Source organism: Hylobates moloch, unplaced genomic scaffold (assembly GCF_009828535.3).
Source record: "Hylobates moloch isolate HMO894 unplaced genomic scaffold, HMol_V3 SCAFFOLD_7, whole genome shotgun sequence".
Classification (NCBI taxonomy): domain Eukaryota; kingdom Metazoa; phylum Chordata; class Mammalia; order Primates; family Hylobatidae; genus Hylobates; species Hylobates moloch.
This window is the reverse complement of record NW_026652282.1, coordinates 76,571,373-76,592,508: the sequence shown is the minus strand read 5'-3', so window position 1 is coordinate 76,592,508 and position 21,136 is coordinate 76,571,373.

The following is a 21,136-nucleotide window of genomic DNA, read 5'->3' as shown; positions in this document are numbered from 1 at the left end:
CTTTATAAAGTACCCATCTCAGGTATTTCTTCATAGCAGCATGAGAACAAACTAGTACACCTATAAAGAGCTCTGAAATTGAATCAGTAATAAATAACCAACCAAAAATAAAAAGCCCAGGACCAGATGCAGTCATAGTCAAATTCTATCAGATATATATAGAAGAGCTGATACTATTTCTACTGAAACTATTCCCAAAAATTGAGGAAAAAGGATTCCTCCCTAACTCATTCTATGAGGCCAGAATAAACCTGATACCAAAACCTGGTAGAATCACAACAACAAAAAAGAAAACTTTAGCCAATATTCTTGGTGAACATTGATGCTAAAATCCTCAAAAAATACTAGCAAATCAAATCAAGCAGCACATCAAAAAGCTAAGCCACCATCATCAAGTAGGCTATCACAGTGATGCAAGATTGGTTCAACATATGCAAATAAATAAACATAATTCAATACATAAACAGAACTAAACACAACAAATGCATGTTTAACTCAACAGATGCAGAAAAAGCTTTTGACAAAATTTAACATCTCTTTATGTTAAAAATTCCCAATAAATTGGTATTGAAGGGACCAATACCAATTTATATAATAAAAGTCATCCATTTCAAACCCACAGCCAACATTATACTGAATGGACAAATGCTGGAAGAATTCCCCTTGAAAACTGGCAAAAGGCAATGATGTCCTCTCTCATCATTACTATTCAACATTGTATTAGTCCATTCTTACATTCCTATAAAGAAATACCTGAGATTGGTTAATTTACCAAAAAAAAAAAAAAATATTTAATTAGCTCACAGTCCTGCAGTCTGCACAGGAAGCATGATAGCATCTGATTCTGGGGTGACCTCAGAGAGCTTTTACTCAAGGCAGAAGGCAAAACAGGCATAGGATCTTCCATGGAAGGAGCAAGGCCGAGAGGAGGGAGGTGCCACATACTTTCAAACAACCAGATGTCATGAGAACTCACTATTGCAATGACAGCACCAAGGAAGGATAGTGTTAAATCATGAGAAACCACCACCATGAACTAATAGCTCCCATGAGGCTCCATCTCCAGCATTGGGGATTACATTTCAACATGAGATTCGGCCAAGGACACGGATCCAAACCATATCAAACATAACATTGGAAGTCCTGGCCAGACCAAGCAGGCAAGGTAAATAAAGCATGTCCAAGTAGGAAGAGAGGAATTTGAACTATCCATAATTGTCAATGACATGATTGCATATCTATAAAAAAACTACTGTCTTCGTCCCCAAACTCTTTACACTAATAAGCAACTTCAGCAAAGATTCAGGACACAAAATCAACATACAAAAACACTAGCATTCCTGTACACCAACAACAGCCAAGCCACAAGCAAACTCAGGAACACAATTCCATTTCCAGTACCACAAAAATAATAAAATACTTATGAATATAGCTAACCAGGAAAGTGAAAGACCTCTATAATGAGAATTACAAAACACTGCTCGAAGAAATCAGAGATGACACAAACAAATAGAAAACCCTTTTATGTTTGTGAATGAAGAATTCATGTCATTAATATGGCCACACGGTCAAAAACAATTTACAGGTTCAATGCTACGGCTGTCAAACTACCAGTGACATTCTTCAAAGAACTAGAAAAAGCTATTTTAAAATTTTTATGAAACTAAAACTAGCCCAAATAGCCAAGGCAATCTAAAGGAAAGAGAACAAAGCAAGAAGTGTCATGCTACCTGACTTCAAACTGAGACAGGACATTTCCTTGACCCCCTCAAGGGACTTGCAACAGGATGTGGCTGGGCTCAAAACCCTTGTGGAAGGGGGAGCATGTAGATGAGCTGATGCAGGAGCTGGGGCAAGTGCCTTTAGGAGCTGGCAGGAGCAAACCCTGTACCAGCCCATGGCCGTCTAGTGGTTGCCCATGACTTCTGGAACCCCAGAGGGTGTGTGTCACAAACAAAGCTCTTTTAGTATTAGTCATCTGCAGATGGTTAAGTGTTAACCAGCTCAGTGAAGAGTCAGGGTGAAAGCCTCTTACACTCTGCCATCTTGGTACCAGGTTTCTTGTCCAGCATCCAGGAAGAATCAGGTCGCATGGACTTGAAGGATGGTGAATGTGGAGGTTTTATTAAGTAGTGAAAGTGGCTGTCAGTGGAAGGGGAGGTGGAAGTGGAAAGATGAGGAAGAAGGTGATTATTTCCTGAAGGCCGGCCGGCTCTGGCTGAGCTCCTCTCCGAAGACATGCTGTCTGAAGTTAAGCCATGTCCGTCTGTAGTCTCTGACTCTCAGTTGCTTCTTCTCTTCTTCTCTGCCACATTGCTCTACTCTTCTACCAATGGAATTCGGGTTTTTTATGGGTACATGATGGGGGCATGATGTGCCAGGGTGGTTTTGGAAAAAGCAACATTCACGTGGGAAAACAGGTATAACTGTTCTCATTTAGGAATGCAGTTTCTGGGCTTGAGGGTGGGGCCTTTGTCAGGGAACTGCCCTCTTAGCATTTCCCTCCCTCCTGTCCATATCAAAACTATACTACAGGGTTACAGTAATCAAAATCAGCATGGTACTGGTGCAAAAAAAGAAAAGGACACATGGACCAATAGAACAGAATAAATAGCCCAGAAATAAGGCCACATACTTACAACCATATAATCTTTGACAAAACTGACAAAAAACAAGCAGTAGGGAAAGGACTCTTCATTCAGTAAATGGTGCTGGGATAGCTGGCTAACCATATGCAGAGAATTGAAACTGGACCCCTTCTTTACACCATATACAAAATCAATTCAAGATGGATTAAACACTTAAATGTAAAACCCATAACTATAAAAACTCTGGACAACAACCTAGGTGGTAACGTACTGAACATAAGTACTGGAAAAGATTTTATGACAAAGTAGCCAAAAGCAATTGCAACAAAAATAAAATTGACAACTGGGATCTAATTAAACTGCAGAGCTTCTGCACAACAAAAGAAACTATCAACAGGGTAAACAGACAATGTATAGAATGGGAAAACATTTGCAAGCTAAAAATTTGTTGAATATCTGACAAAGGTCTGATATCCAATATCTATAAGGAAATTAAACAAATTTACAAGTGAAAACAAATCCCATTAAAAAGTGGGCAAGGAACATAGATAGACACTTTTCAAAAGAAGACATACATGTGGCCAACAAGCATATACCTCTTAACCTAAAAAACAAAACAAAACAAAAAACAAAAAACAAAAAACCAAAAAAAAAACTGGAGTCAGTTCTCTCAAACCTTGTCTCTGGTTAATCGACTTCATTTATGAAATAATCTGAATCCATTCTTGTTATTTCAGCAAAGTCCTCGACATCTTCACCAGGAGTAGATTTCATCTTACAAAATTATGTTCTTTGCTCATTCATGAGAAATAACTTCTCATCTTTTCAATTTTCATTATGAGATTGCAATAATTCAGTCACATCTTCAGGCTCCACTTCCAATTATAGTGTTTTTGCTATTTCCACAATATCTACAGTTACTTCCCCCACTGAAGTCTTGAACCGCTAAAAGTTTTCCATGAAAATTGGAACAAATGTCTCTCAAACTCCTGTAAATATTAATAATTTAACCTCCTTTCATGAATTACAAATATTTTTAATGGCATCTTTAATGGTAAGTTTTTTCCCGAAGGTTCTCAATTTACTTTTCCCAGATGCATCAGAGAAATCACTATCTATGGTAGCTATAGCATTAGAAAATATATTTATCAAATAATAAGACTTGAAAGTCCCAATGACTCTTTTATCCATGTGCTATAGAATGGATGTTGTGTTAGCAAGTATCAAAAGAACATTAATGATCATGTACATCTCCATCAGAGCTCTGAAATGACTAGCTGTATTTTCAATGAGCAGTAACATTTTGGATTTTTTTTTTTTTTTTCTGAGCAGTAGGTCTCAACCGTGAGCCTAAAATATTTAGTAAACCATGCTGAAAACAGATGTGCTCTCATCAAGGCTGTGTTGTTCCATTTATAGAGCAGAGGCAGAGTGCATTTTGCATAATTCGTAAGGGCCTTTGGATTTTCAGAATAGTTGATGAACACTGGCTTCAAGTTAGCCACCAAATGCATTAGTCCCTAACAGAAAGTCAGCTTGTCCTTTGAAGCTTTGAAGACAACCATTGACTTCTCTCTAAGAAAGCCCTTGATGACATTTTCTTCCAATATATGGCTTTTTTATCTACACTAAAAATCTGTTATTTAGTGTAGACACCTTCATCAATTATCTTAGCTAGATCTTCTGGATAAATTGCTGCAGCTTCTCCATTAGCATTTACTTCACCTTGCACTTCTATATTATGCAGATGGCTTATTTCCTTAAACCTCACGAACCAACCCCAGCTAGACTCAGATTTTTTGTCTGCAGCACCCTCACCTCTGTCAGCCTTCAGAGAATTGAAGAGAGTTTGGGCCTTGCTCTGAATTAGGCTGTAGCTTAAGAAAACACTGTGTGATTTGATCTCATATCCAGACCACTAAAACTTTCTCTGTATCAGCAAAAGGGTGTGTTGCTTTTTTATCATTTGTGTGTTCACTGGAACAGCATTTTAAATTTTTTCCAAAGAATTTTTCTTTGCCTTCACAACTTGGCTAACTGGCACATAGGCCTAGCTTTTAACCTATTTTGGCTTTAGACATGCCTTCCTCACTAAGCTTCGTCATTTTTAGCTTTTGAGTTAAAGTGAGAGGTTTGTTTCTCTTCATTTCACTTGAACACTTAGAGGCCATTATAGGGTTATTAGCTGGCCCAATTTTAATAGCACTGTGTCTCAGGAAAGGGGGAGACCCAAGGAGAAGCAGAGAGATGTGGAATGGCTGGTAGTTGGAGCAGTCAAAACATCCACAAAATTGATCAATTACATTTTCTTTCTTATATGGGAGTGATTCATCATGCCCATCAGACACTTACAATGGTAATATCAAAGACTGCTGATTAAAAATCACCATAACAAGTATAATAATAATAATAATGAACTTTGAGATACTGTTAGAATAACAAAAATATGATACATAGATACTATGTGAACACTTGCTATTGAACAAATAGTACTAATAGATTTGCTCAACACAGCATTGTTACAAACCTCCCATTTGTAAAAAAGAAAAAACATGATATCTGCAAGGCACAATAAAGTGAAGTGCAATAAAATAAGATACTCCTGTACTATATATGCAAAGAAACTGATATAAATTCAGTTTTGGATATTATGAATTCAGCTGATTTTGAGACACCTAACAAGTGTCTAATAGTCAATTGACACCTAATATTTATTTTTCATCCTGAACCAACATGAATGTAAGGCTACTTACAAGAAAATTTAAAAGTAGAGAAATATTATTAATTATATGACAAAGAAAAAATAACAAGAGTAGAATATAAAACATATCTGAGAATGAAGCTAGTATGAAAAATACATATCATTAAATCTCATACACATACTAGAGAAACCAAAATATAGTTAATAGGGCCTATCAGATGAAAACAGGAGACTGGCTCAGAAAAATGCACAAATATTATTGATGTTAAGACTAGGAAGAAATTTATATAGGAAATCCTCATGAATCAGGCTGCAAGTAATATAATGACTAATTTCCTTAAGGACATCATTAGACTAAATACAAGTTTTATAGAATAGCATCTTATATAATTATTTAATATAGAACAATTTATCTTTCATAATTTATACAAAAATTTGTTTTTTGTTTTTAAATCAATCACATTGATACCGTTACTTTTTCATTTTGCTGTGAACTCTTTACGGAAGCTTTTAGCTATATGATATTGTCTCATTCCATTTGGGCAACTGTTACAAAATATTATAGACTTGGTGGCTTAAAAACAACAGAAATTTATTGCTCACAGTCTTGGAGACTGAGAGGTCCAAGATCAAGGCACTATCAAATTTAATATCTGGTTAGGGCCTGCTTTCTGATTCAGAGACAGCTGTCTTCTCAGTGTGACCTCACTTAATTGCAGAGGCAAGGGAGAAGGAAGCTCTCTAAGCTCTCTTTTATAAGGACACTAATGCAATTCATGAGAGATCTGATGTCATAAGCTAGTCACCTACAAAAGGCCATAACTCCTAAATACTATCACATTGTGGGTTAGGATTTCAACATAAATTTGGGAGCAGAGACACAGACATTCAGCCTATGGATGTGTTTACTTCAAGCATTTGAAAAATGCAGAAACTCACTAGTTACTCTTGTCAGCTTACTACCACAAATCTGTTTGTCTGGTATTTTATACAGTTTATTTTCAAATTCAAGCACATAAAATTACATAGCATTTGCTTTCTTTATAATTTTTTCAAAGCAATTGTAGAATTTGTTTTAGAAATGTTTTTGCTTGATAACCATAACAATTCTAACATTCCTAGCCATAAAGAAAGAAAGCAAAAAGTTGATAGCTTCTGAGTGTGCATTTTAAATTGAATCATCATGTGATACATATTTTAATATTTTTGATTAGATTAAAAAGATTGACTAATTTTGAAAAACTCAGCTCCGTTTACTTACCACGTTTATATTTCTTATGCTTTCTTCTTTATCTCTACACAGTTTTCTCAACTGGAGATATTGTTGCTTCATAATTCTATAACATACAGATTTTCCTTCTAAATGATGCATTATTTGTTTCCAAAAAGGGTGTTATTAACACAATAATATCAGAATAAAAACAAATTTAATACTGTACTTATTAAAGAGTGACATAGACATTAAAATTAATATAGAAAGTAAATTTAAACTAGAAGTTTTCTAAAATAAAAATAACTATGTTCTGTGCATTTGCATTGTATGCCTTGAGCTTAGTGTAACATCAGTCTTCATCTAGTATTATTCTTTGTTAGAAATGGTTGCAATCTTACCCTCCTGCACTCTGATATAAATAAATTTATACCTCCAATAGCAAATACTCCAGTCAATAACAATGAAATGCTACTGCTATCACTACTACTACAACTACTAATGATGATGACTATGAAAGTTGAAAGAGATCACACTATTTTTGACTGTCAATTATTGACTTACTTATTCATTTTTAGTATTAGCATTGCATTTCTTTTTTATACTAGCTTTATTGAGATATAATTAACAAGACATAAAATTAACCCTAAAATTAACCCTTTTATATTGTACAATTCACTGGTGTTTAGTATTAGGTTAGGTTGATGCAAAAACAATTGTGGTTTTTGCCATTACTTTTAATGGAAAAACCACAATTACTTTTGTACCATCCTAATATATATACAAATAAACTGTGATGGTTGTGAAACCATCACTACAATAAATTTTTAGAGTATGTTAGTCATTCTGTATCTATTAGCAATCCCTCCTCATTCTTCCCTCCTGCAAGGCCCTGGCAACAACTAATTCCCTTTCTGTCTCTACAGATTAACTTATTCTGGATAATTTATATAAATAGATTCATGCGATTCATGCCCTATTGTGTCTAACTGCTTTCACTTAGCATGTTTCTAAGATTCACCAATGTTGTAGCATATAACAGTAATTCATAGATTTTATTGCCAAACAATATTCAATTTTATGAATATACCACATTTTGATTAACCTTTTAGCATCTGATGGACATTTGGGTCATTCCCCATATTGTAACTATTATGAATAATGATGTTGTGAATGTTTGTGTACAAGTTAATATGTAAATATATGTTTGAAATTCTCTTGAGTATATAGCAAAGTGTGAAATCGTTGGGTCATATAGTAACCTATGTTTAACATTTTGAGGAATTGTCAGAATGTCTCCCAAGAGATACACACCTAGACACATAATTATAATGAAGCTGTTGAAGGACAAGCAGAAAATTTTAAAAGAAGCAAAAGATAGGCAACAAATTATCTAAAAGTAATCCTAAATGATATTAACAACTGACTTATCAGAAATCATAAAGTCAGAAGTTAGTGGGATGATATATTCAAAGTACAAAGAGAAAGACCTGTCAAACAAGAGTTTTGATTCGAAAAAAATAAAGGAGAAATTGAAATATTCTCAGATAAAAGTGAAGAGTATTCACAACTAGCCAATCTAGCCTATAAGAAATACTAATGGTAGTTCTTCAGGTTTATATCAGTCCATTTTCATGCTGCTGATAAAGACATACTTGAGACTGGGCAATTTACAAAAGAAAGAAGTTTAATGAACTTACAGTTTCATGTGGCTGGGGAGCCCTCACAATCATGGCAGAAGGCAAGGAATAAGTTACGTTTTACGTGGATGGCAGCAGGCAAAGAGAGGGCTTGGCAGGGAAACTCTTATTTTTAAAACTGTCAGATCTCAGGAGACTCACTCACTATCATGAGAACAGAGCAGGAAAGATCTGCTCCCATAATTCAATCACTTCCCACTGGGTTTCTCCAACAACAGGTGGAATTGTGGAAGTTACAATTCAAAATGAGATTTGGGTGGGGACACAGCCAAACCATATCATTCAGCCCCTGGCCTCCCAAATCTCATGTCTCAAATTTCAAAATCAATCATGCCTTCCCAACAATCTCCCAAAATCTTAAATAATTTCAGTTTTAACTCAAAAGTCCACAGTCCAGGTTAGTTACTTCCTAGCTACAATGGGGGTACAGGCATTGGGTAAATGCAGCCATTCCAAACGGGAGAAATTGGCCAAAACAAAGGGGCTACATACAGGCCCCATGCAAGTCCGAAATCCACCAGGGCAGTCAAATCTTAAATCTCCAAAATGATCTCTTTTGATTCCACGTCTTGCATGCAAGAGGTCGGTTCCCATGGTCTTGGGCAGCTCTGCCCCTGTGGCTTTGCAGGGTACAGCCTCCCTCCTGGATGTTTTCATGGTCTGGTGTTGAGTGTCTGCAGCTTTTCCAGCCACACTGTGCAAGCTGTCAGTGGATCTACAATTCTGGGTTCTGGAGGACGGTGGTGCTTTGCTCACAGCTCCAGTAGGTGGTGCCACAGTAGGGACCCTGTGTGGGGGATCTGACCCCACATTTCTCTTCTGCACTGCCCTAGCAGAGGTTCTCCATGAGAGCCCCACCCCTAGAGGAAACTTCAGCCTGGTCATTCAGGCATTTTCACACATCTTCTGAAATCTAGGAGGAGGTTCCTAAACCTCAGCTCTTGACTTCTGTGCACTCACAGGCTCAACACCATGTGGAAGCTGCCAAGGCTTGGGGTTTGCACCTTCTGAAGCCACAGCCCAAGTTTTATGTTGGCCCCTCTCAGCCATGGCTGGAGTGTCTGGGATGCAGGGTACCAAGTCCGTAGGCTGCACACAGCATGGGGACCCTGGGCCTGGCCAATGAAACCACATTTTCCTCCTAGGCCTTCAGGCCTGTAATGGGAGAGGCTGTCATGAAGACCTCTGACATGCCCTGGAGATATTTTCCCTGTTGTCTTGGGGATTAATATTTGGCTCCTCATTACTTACGCAAATTTCTGCAGCCCGCTTGAATTTCTCCTCAGAAAATGGGTTTTTCTTTTCTATCACATTGTCAGGCTCCACATTTTCTGAACTTTTATTCTCTCCTTCCCTTATAAAACTGAATGCTTTTAACAGCACCCAAGTCACCTCTTGAATGCTGTGCTGCTTAAAAATTTCTTCCACCAGATACCCTAAATCATGTCTCTGAAGTTTAGAGTTCCACACATCTCTAGGGCAGGGGCAAATGTTGCCAATCTCTTTGCTAAAACATAACAAGAGTCACCTTTGGTCCAATTCCCAATAAGTTTCTCATTTCCATCTGAGACCACCTCAGCCTGAACCTTATTGTTCATATCACTATTAGCATTTTGGTCAAAGCAATTCAACAAGTCTCTAGGGAGTTCCAAACTTTCCCACATTTTCCTATCTTCTTCTGAGCCCTCCAAACCATCCCAATCTGTGCCCATTACCCAGTTCCAAAGTCACTTCCACATTTTTGGGTTTCTTTTCAGCAATGCCCTACTCTACTGGTACCAATTTACTGTATTAGTCCATTTTCGTGCTGCTGCTGAAGACATACCCAAGACCAGGCAATTTACAAAAGAAAGAGGTTTAATGGACTTACAGTTCCACGTGGCTCAGGCGGCCTCACAAATGGTGGAAAGCAAGGAGAAGTAAATCATGTCTCACATGGATGGCAGCAGGCAAAGAGAGAGCTTGTGTGGGGAAACTCCCATTTTTAAAACCATCAATTCTTGTGAGACCATTCACCATCATGAGAACACTGCAGAAAAGATCTGCCCCCATAATTCAATCACCTCCCACCGGGTTCCTCCCACAACATGTGGGAATTATGGGAGTTACAATTCAATATGAGATTTGGGTGGGGACACAACCAAACCATATCAAGGCAGAAATGAAAAGATACTAGACAGCAACTCAAATTCACTTGAAGATATGAGTATTAGTAATGGTAACTATATAAATAAATAAAAAAGATAGTATACATTTGTTTTTTACTTATAACTTGTATTTTTACCCCATGTTTTAAAAAAACAATTGCGTAAAATAATTATAGATCAATACTTAATATTAAACAATATATTAAGATGTAATTTGTGACAATAACACCAGAAAGAAGGAAGAAAAAAGTAATGTAGGATCACATATTTTATATACAGGCATACTCTGCCTCATGTGGCTAATTTTTGTGTTATTTAGTAAAGATGGGATTTTCCCATGTTGCCCAGGCTGGTCTCGAACTCCAGAGCTCAAGTGATTCACCTGCCTCATTCTCCCAAAGTTCTGGGGTTACAGGCCTGAGCCACGCACCTGGCTAAAGTTTGAGTTCCTGACTTGAGAACTTTATTTATTTATTGTACTCAACTTTTATTATATGTTCAGGGGGTTCACGTGCAGGTTTGTTACATGAGTAAATTGCATGTTGCTGAGGTTTGGTATACAAATGGCCCTGTTACCCAGGTAGTGAGAATTGCACCCTATAGTTAATTTTATAGCCCTCTCCTCCCTAAAACTCTCCCTTCTCTAGTAGTCCCCAGTGCCCACTGTCTATTATACCCATCTTTATGTCCATGTGTATGCAAAGTTTAGCTCCAACTTGTGAGAATGTACAGTATTTGGTTTTTGTTCCTGTGTTAATTTGCTTAGAATAATGACCTCCAACCATATCCATGTTGCTGACAAGGATATAATTTTCTTCTTTTATATAGCTGTGTGGCATCTCTTGATGTATCGGTACCACATGTTCTTTATCTAGTCCAGGATTGATAGGCCTGTAGGGTAATTCCACTTCTTTGCTATTGTGCATAATACTGCAATTGACACACAAGTGCATGTGTATTTTTGTTAGAATGATTTACTTTCTTTTGCGTATATACCCAGTAATGGGAATGCTGGGTTGAATGGCAATGTTGGAAGTTGTTTGAGAAATCTTCAAACCGCTTTCTGCAGCAGCTGATCTAATTTACATTCCCACCAAAGCAGTGGATAAGTGCTCCTTTTTTTCCACAACCTCACCATCGTCTGGTATATTTTGTCAATTTAATAATGGCTTTTCTGAATGGTGTGAGATGCTATCTCTGTGTGCTTTTGATTTGCATTTATGCAATTATTAGTGATCCTGAGCATTTTTAATAGGCTTGTTGGCCACATGTATATCTTATTTTGAAAAATATCTGTTTATGCCATTTTCTGACTTTTTAATGGGATTGTTTTCTTGAAAATTTGTATAATTTCCATATAGATGCTAAATATTAGACCTTTGTCAGATGCATAGTTTGCAATTTTTTTTCTCCCATTCTGTAGGTAGTCTGTTTATTCTATTGGCAGTTTCTTTTGCTGTTCAGAAGCTATTTAGTTTACTTAGGTCCCTCTTGCCAATTTTGTTTTTGTTGTGATTGTTTTTTGGGAACTTAGCCAAAAATTATTTGCCAAGGCTGATGCCTGGAATGGAATTTCATAAGTTTTCTTTTAAGATTTTTATATTTTCAGGTGTCTGGTTTAAATTTTTAATCCATCTTGAGTTATTGTTTGAAATGTTGAAAGCTAGGGGTCCTATTTTATTCTTCAGCATTTGGCTAGCCAGTTATTCCAGCACCATTTATTGAACAGGAATTTTTTTCCCTATTGCTTGTTATTGTCTCTATACTGAGGATACAATTTTTAAATCTCTTTTGCCATTTACTAAATTATGGTAGAAGTATTTAGTCCACTTACATTTAACATAATTACTGAAAATACAACATCAAAATATGTGAATAGTGCTAAAGCAGTGTAGAAATAAAAAATTATAGCATTAAATTCTTTCATCAACAACAAGAAAATGTCTTAATAATTTAAGCTCTCATTTAGGAGCAAAATCAAATTAAATAAAGCAAGAGGATGGCTATGTTAAAGATAAACAGCTATCAGTAAATTTGAAAGAAGGAAAACAATAGAGAAAATCAATAAAATTAAATGTGTGTCTTTGACAAAATAAATAAAATTAATTAATGTCAAACAAGCCTGATAAAATATGAGACACAAATCACCAATATCATGAATTTAGTAGGAGCTTTTACTAGAGATTGTATAATCATTAAAAGAATAATAGATGGTGCACTGTGAAAACTCCATGGTCATAAATTAACATCTTAGAAGAAATAGATCCTTTTCCTTAAAAATCACAAACTACTAGAACTAAACCGAGATTAAGTAGATAATATGAATAGTTCAGGAACGTTTAAAAGACAAAATTAGTTAAAATTCAGGTTGAAAATTTCTTAAAAAAAAAATAGAAAAATAAACCCAGCAATGTATAAAAAGATGTATATGCCATAACAACATGAGCTTTATTCCAGATATGCAAAGCTGTCACTGTGATTGATATCAATTGTGTTTCAATCAAAATAATTCAACCTATCAAAAGGCCAGCAAGGACAAATTATATGATCATCTTAATTGATGAAGAAAAAGGATTTGACAAAATCCAACACCCAAACTCAGCAAATCAGGAGAGGAGAACAACTTATACTTGATATAAGTATACAATTTTACACACACACACACACACAGATATATATATATCTATAGATATATATATCTATAGATAGATATATATACACAGACATATGTATATATATACAGAGAGAGAGCGAGAGAAGAGAGAACAACTGTGTGTATATATATATATATATAGAGAGAGAGAGAGAGAGAGAGTGACTAAAGCTAACATTATTCTTAATGCTGACATTCTGAATGCTTTTGCCTTAAGATCATCAGAAACAAAGGTAAAACTGCTTATTCTCATCACTCTTATTCAACATAGTCCTGGGAGTTCTAACTACTTCAGTTAGTCAAGAAAAGAAAATTAAAATAATGTAGATTGGAAAGAGAGATAAAACTGTTCCTATCTGCATATGATGTTATTATTTACATAGAAAATCTGAAGAAATAAGCAATAAAAACAGACAAATCTCCTGGAACTAATGAGTGAGATCCTCAAGGTTGCAGGATACATGATCAATACACAAAAATCAATCCCATACTTGTATACTAGAAATGAACTTGTGGAAACAAAAATTTAAGACATAATACCATTTGCTATCTCCCCAAAATATAACATATTTAGATATAAAACTTAACAAAACATGTTAAAAACCATATTCTAAAATCTTTAAAGGCCAATGAATAAAATAAGATCTAAATAAATGAAGAGACATATCTGATTCATGAATTGGCAGTCTCAACATAGTAAAGATGTTATTTCTTACCAAATTGACTTCAAATTATACTTATGTCAGTACATACAATGTATTTTCTTTATTTTAAGCATTGCAGATTATTTTATAATTGGAGTTATCATTTTTCTTTTTTCTTGTCAATAAACATGTAAGGAGTTTTCATATTTCTGCTGAATTAAGCAATGCTGTTTTGACCTCTCCTTATACAGATATATTTTCATATATGCACAAGTGTACATTTACAAGTGCTATCTATAATTGAAATTGCTTGCCCAGTGAGTGTGTGTATTTAGAATTCTGATAGATACTGAATTATGTTCCAGAAAAGCAGCACGTGTAAGAGTGCATGTTAGTTCATGCCATACTGGACTTTGATGTTAACTTTCAAATTGTTGTTTTATTATTTTAATTATTTCTAAATGATAGACTTGAAATTGTATCTCATTACTTTGATTGGCATTCCTGTAATTACTGCATGGTTGAGTATCTTTCATGTTTACTGGCCATTTGTGTTTTCTCTTATCTGAAATGCTTGTTGATTTTTAGACCATTATCTAAATTTTAGATGTTCTCTAAAAATTCTTTAAGTATTTGTGTATAGTATCTTTTGACATACAGAATATTTTGTATTGCTCATTTAAATTTTATGCAGTTAACCTTGCCCATCATCCCTTTTATATCTAAGTTGTAAAGATTTATCCTAAATATTGTTGTAATAATTGTATAGACTTTAAAATAAAGTTCAGATCTTTATTTTATCTCCAATTAACTTTTTTGAATTCTGGAATGTAGGCTCTGTTGTAAAGCCTGCGAAACTGGGACTGTATTGGTCCATTCTCACATTGCTATAAAGAACTACCTGAGACTAGGTAATTTATAAGGGAAAAAAAGTTTAATTGGCTCACAGTTCCACAGACTGTACAGGAAGCATGGTTGGGGAGGCCTCAGTAAACTTATAATCATGACAGAAGGCATTGGGGAAGCAGTTACATCCTATGTGGCTGGGCCAGGGGAAAGAGAGAGCAAAGCAGGCGAGCTACACACTTAAACAACCAGATCTCATGAGAACTTACTGTCAGGCCTCTGAGCCTAAGCTAAGCCATCATATCCCCTGTGACCTGCACGTACACCTCCAGATGGCTGGTTCCTGCCTTAACTGATGACATTCCACCACAAAAGAAGTGAAAATGGCCTGTGCCTGCCTTAACTGATGACATTGTCTTGTGAAATTCCTTCTCCTGGCTCATCCTGGCTCAAAAGCTCCCCTACTGAGCACCTTGTGACCCCCCACTCTGCCCGCCAGAGAACAACCCCCCTTTGACTGTGATTTTCCTTTATCTACCCAAATCCTATAAAACGGCCCCACTCTTATCTCCCTTCACTGACTCTCTTTTCAGACTCAGCCCACCTGCACCAAGGTGAAATAAACAGCCATATTGCTCACACAAAGCCTGTTTGGTGTTCTCTTCACACAGACACGCATGAAATTTGGTGCCATGACTCAGATTGAGGGACTTCCCTTATGAGATCAATCCCCTGTCCTCCTGCTCTTTGCTCCATGAGAAAGATCCACCTACGACCTCAGGTCCTGAGACCAACCAGCCCAAGAAACATCTCACCAATTTCAAATCCAGTAAGCAGCCTCTTTTTACTCTCTTCTCCAACCTCACTCACTATCCCTCAAACTCTTTCTCCTTTCAATCTTGGCAACACACTTCAATCTCTCCCTTCTTTTAATTTCAATTCCTTTCATTTTCTGGTAGAGACAAAGGAGACATGTTTTATCCATGGACCCAAAACTCCGGTGCTGGTCACAGACTGAGAAGGCAGCCTTCCTTTGGTGTTTAATCATTGCAGAGACGCCTCTGATTATTCACCCACGTTTTCAGAGGTGTCTGACCATGCAGGGACGCCTGCCTTAGTCCTTCACCCTTAGCAGCAAGTCCCTCTTTTCTAGGGGAGAAAACCCCTTCTCTCCATGTCTCTACCCCTCTTCCACCTTTCTAGGGGGCGAGAAACCCCCAACCCCTTCTCCTTCACCCTTAGTGGCAAGTCCCACTTTTCTGGGGGAAGGGTAAGTACCCCAACCTTGTATCGCTGCACCCCAATCCCTTATTTCTGTGCCTGGACCTCTTAGATCTCTGCACCCCGATCCCTTATTTCTGCACACCAACCTATTATATCTCTGCACCCTGATCCCTTATTTCCATGCCCTGACCTTGTATCTCTGTGCCCTGACCCCTTTCCCACTTTTCTGGAAGGTAAGAACCCCAGAACCGCTTCCCTCCGTGTCTCTACTCTCTCATCTTTAAACTTGCCTCCTTCACTATAGGCAACCTTCCACCCTCCATTCCTCCTTCTTCTCCCTTAGCCTGTGTTCTCAAGAACTTAAAACCTCTTCAACTCACACCTGACCTAAAACCTAAATGTGTTATTTTCTTCTGCAATGCTGCTTGACCCCAATACAAACTCGACAGTAGTTCCAAATAGCCAGAAAATTACACTTTCAATTTTTCCATCCTGCAAGATCTAAATAATTCTTGTCATAAAATAGGCAGTCTGAGGTGCCTGCCGTCCAGGCATTCTTTTACACATTGGTCCCTCCCTACTCTCTGTGCCCAGTGCAACTCATCCCGAATCTTCCTTCTTTCCCTCCCGCCCGTCCCCTCAGTGCCAACCCCAAGCGTCGCTGAGTCTTTCTAATCTTCCTTTTCCACAGACCCATCTGACCTCTCCCCTCCTCCCCAGGCTGCTCCTCGCCAGGCCAAGCTAAGTCCCAATTCTTCCTCAGCCTCCGATCCTCCACCCTATAATCTTTTTATCACCTCCCCTCCTCACACCTGGTCAGGTTTACAGTTTCATTCCGTGAGTAGCCCTCCCCCACCTGCCCAGCAATTTCCTCTTAAAAAGGTGGCTGAAGCTAAAGGCATAGTCAAAGTTAATGCTCCTTTTTCTTTATCAGACCTCTCCCAAATCAGTGAGCATTTAGGCTCTTTCATCAAATATGAAAAACCCAGCCCAGTTCATGGCTCGTTCAGCAGCAACCCTGAGACGCTTTACAGCCCTAGACCCTAAAAAGTCAAAAGGCCATCTTATTCTCAATATACATTTTATTACCCAATCTGCTCCCGACATTAAATAAAACTCCAAAAATTAAATTCCAGCCCTCAAACCCCACAACAAGACTTAATTAACCTCACCTTCAAGGTGTACAATAATAGAGAAGAGGCAGCCAAGTAGCAACATATTTCTAAGTTGCAATTATTTGCCTCCACTGTGAGACAAACCCCAGCCACATCTCCAGCACACAAGAACTCCAAACACCTGAACCGCAGCTGCCAGAAGTTCCTCCAGAACCTCCTCCCCCAGGAGCTTGCTACAAGTGCCAGAAATCTGGCCACTGGGCCAAGGAATGCCCACAGCCCAGGATTCCTCCTAAGCCACGTCCCATCTGTGCAGGACCCCACTGAAAATTGGACTGTTCAACTCACCTGGCAGCCACTTCCAGAGCCCCTGGAACTCTGGCCCAAGGCTCTCTGACTCCTTCCCAGACCTTCTCGGCTTAGCAGCTGAAGACTGACACTGCCCAATCGCCTCAGAAGCCTACAGGACCATCCCAGATGCTCTAAGTAACTCTCACAGTGGAAGGTAAGTCTGTCCCCTTCTTAATACGGAGGCTACCCACTCCAAATTACCTTATTTTCAAGGGCCTGTTTCCCTTGCTTCCATAACTGTTTTGGGTATTGACGGCCAGGCTTCTAAACCTCTTAAAACTCCCCAACTCTGGCGCCAACTTAGACAATACTCTTTTAAGCACTCCTTTTTAGTTATCCCCACCTGCCCAGTTCCCTTATTAGGCCGAGACACTTTAACTAAATTATCTGCTTCCCTGACTGTTCCTAGGCTACAGCCACACCTCATTGCTGCCTTTTCCCCCAGTTCAAAGCCTCCTTCACATCCTCCCCTTGTATCTCCCCTCCTTAACCCACAAGTATAAGACACCTCTACTCCCTCCTTGGCGACCAATCATGCACCCCTTACCATGGCATTAAAACCTAATCACTCTTATCCCCCTCAATGCCAATATCCCATCCCACAGCATGCTTTAAAAGGATTAAAGCCTGTTATCACTCGCCTGCTACAGCATGGCCTTTAAAGGCCTATAAACTCTCCTTACAATTCCCCCATTTTACCTGTCCTAAAACCAGACAAGCCTTACAAGTTAGTTCAAGATCTATGCTTTATTCACCAAATTGTTTTGCCTAGCCACCCTGTAGTGCCCAACCCGTACACTCTTTTGTCCTCAATACCTTCCTCCACAACTCACTATTCCGTTCTTGATCTTAAAGATGCTTTTTTCACTATTCCCCTGCACCCCTCGTCCCAGCCTCTCTTTGCTTTCACCTGGACTGTCCCTGACACCCATCAGTTCCAGCAGCTTACCTGGGCTGTGCTGCTGCAAAGTTTCAAGGACAGCCCTCATTACTTCAGCCAAGCTCTTTCTCATGATTTACTTTCTTTCCACCCCTCCACTTCTCACCTTATTCAATATATTGGTGACCTTCTTCTTTGTAGCCCCTCCTTTGAATCTTCTCAACAAGACACACTTCTGCTCCTTCAGCATTTATTCTCCAAAAGATATGAAGTATCCCCCTCCAAAGCTCAAATTTCTTCTCCATCCGTTACCTACCTCGACATAATTCTTCATAAAAACACACATGCTCTCCCTGCTGATCACGTCTGACTAATCTCTCAAACCCCAACCCCTTCTATAAAACAACAACTCCTTTCCTTCCTGGGCATAGTTAGATACTTTTGCCTTTAGATACCTAGTTTTGCTATCCTAACAAGACCATTATATAAACTCACAAAAAGAAACCTAGCTGACCCCATAGGTCCTAAATACTTTGCCCACTCCTCTTGCTGTTCCTTGAAGACAGATTTAAAGACTGCCCCCACTCTAGCTCTCCCTGACTCACCCCAACCCTTTTCATTACATACAGCTGAAGTGCAGGGCTGTGCAGTCAGAATTCTTACACAAGGACCAGGATCGCGTCCTGTAGCCTTTTTGTCCAAACAACTTGACCTTACTGTTTTAAGCTGGCCATTATGTCTCCGTGCAGTGACTGCTGCCACCTTAATACTTTTAGAGGCCCTTAAAATCACAAACTACGCTCAACTCACTCTCTACAGCTCTCATAATTTCCAAAATCTATTTTCTTCCTCACACCTGATGCATATATTTTCTGCTCCCTGGCTCCTTCAGCTGTACTCACTCTTCGTTAAGTCCCACAATTACCATTGTTCCTGGCCCAGACTTCAATCCGGCCTCTCACATTATTCCTGATACCACACCTGACCCCCATGACTGTATCTCTCTGATCCACCTGACATTCACCCCATTTCCCCGTATTTCCTTCTTTCCTGTTCCTCACCCTGATCACGCTTGATTTATTGATGGCAGTTCCACCAGGCCTAATCGCCACACACCAGCAAAGGCAGGCTATGCTATAGTAGAAGCCACTAGTCTGCCTCTTAGAACCTCTCATTTCCTTTCCATCGTAGAAATCTATCCGCAAGGAAATAACTTCTCAGTGTTCCATCTGCTATTCTACTACTCCTCAGGGATTATTCAGGCCCCCTCCTTTCCCTACACATCAAGCTCGAGGATTTGCCCCCACCCAGGACTGGCAAATTAGCTTTACTCAACATGCCCCGAGTCAGATAACTAAAATACCTCTTAGTCTAGGTAGACACTTTCACTGGATAGGTACAGGCCTTTCCTACAGGGTCTGAGAAGGCCACTGCAGTCATTTCTTCCCTTCTGTCAGACATAACTCCTCACTTTAGCCTTCCCACCTCTATACAGTCTGATAACAGACGAGCCTTTATTAGTCAAATCAGCCAAGCATTTTTTCAGTCTCTTAGTATTCAGTGACAGACTAATAGTCTATTAAAAACACACCTCACCAAGCTCAGCCACCAACTTAAAAAAGACTGGACAATACTTTTACCACTTTCGCTTCTCAGAATTCAGGCCTGTCCTCAGAATGCTACAAGGTACAGCCCATTTAAGCTCTTGTATTGATGCTCCTTTTATTAGGCCCCAGTCTCATTCCAGACACCAGACCAACTTAGACTGTGCCCCAAAAAACTTGTCATCCCTACTATCTTCTGTCTAGTCATACTCCTATTCACCGTTCTCAACTACTCATACATGCCCTGCTCTTGTTTACACTGCTGGTTCACACTGTTTCTCCAAGCCATCACAGCTGATATCTCCTGGTGCTATCCCCAAACCTCCACTCTTAACTCTTAAAGTAAGTAAATAATCTTTACTGGCAAGGCTGTGCTGAACCTCCTTAGGCACTCTCTAATTAGATGTCCTAGGTCCTCCCAATTCTTAGTCCTTTAATACCTGTTTTTCTCCTTCTCTTATTTCGTTTAGTTTTTCAATTCATACAAAACTGTATCCAGGCCATCACCAATAATTCTAAATGACAAATGTTTCTTTTAACAACCCCACAGTATCACCCCTTACCACAAAATCTTCAGCTTAATCTCTCCCACTCTAGGTTCCCACGCCGCCCCTAATCCCGCTCGAAGCAGCCCTGAGAAACATCGCCGATTATCTCTCCATACCACCCCCCAAAATTTTCACTGTCCCAACACTTTACCACTATTTTGTTTTATTTTTCTTATTAATATAAGAAGACAGGAATGTCAGGCCTCTGAGCCCAAGCTAAGCCATCATATCCCCTGTGACCTGCATGTACACATCCAGATGGCCGGTTCCTGCCTTAACTGATGACATTCCACCACAAAAGAAGTGAAAATGGCCTGTGCCTGCCTTAACTGATAACATTGTCTTGTGAAATTCCTTCTCCTGGCTCATCCTGGCTCAAAAGCTCCCCTACTGAGCACCTTGTGACCCCCACTCTGCCTGCCAGAGAACAACCCTCCTTTGACTGTAATTTTCCTTTATCTACCCAAATCCTATAAAACAGCCCCACCCTTATCTCCCTTCACTGACTCTCTTTTCAGACTCAGCCCACCTGAACCCAGGTGAAATAAACAGCCATGTTGCTCACACACAGCCTGTTTGGTGGTCTCTTTACACAGATGCACATGAAACTTACTATCACAACAATAGCAAGAGGGAAATATGCCCCCATGATCCAATCACCTCCCAGCAGGCCCCTCCTCCAACACTGGAGATTACAATTTGACATGAGATATGGGCAGGGACACAAATTCAAACCATATCAGGGACTATTTAATATTCATTTTTTATATGTAAATACACAGAATACTGACTATATTCCAGAAGAATACAAGGAAGAGCAAAGGATTATCTTATCCAATCCCTCTTGCATCTAGGGATGGCCAATGATAAATAAGTGGAAGTCATTGGTTGGGGTTTCTTTAACATCTCCTCAAAAAGCACTGAC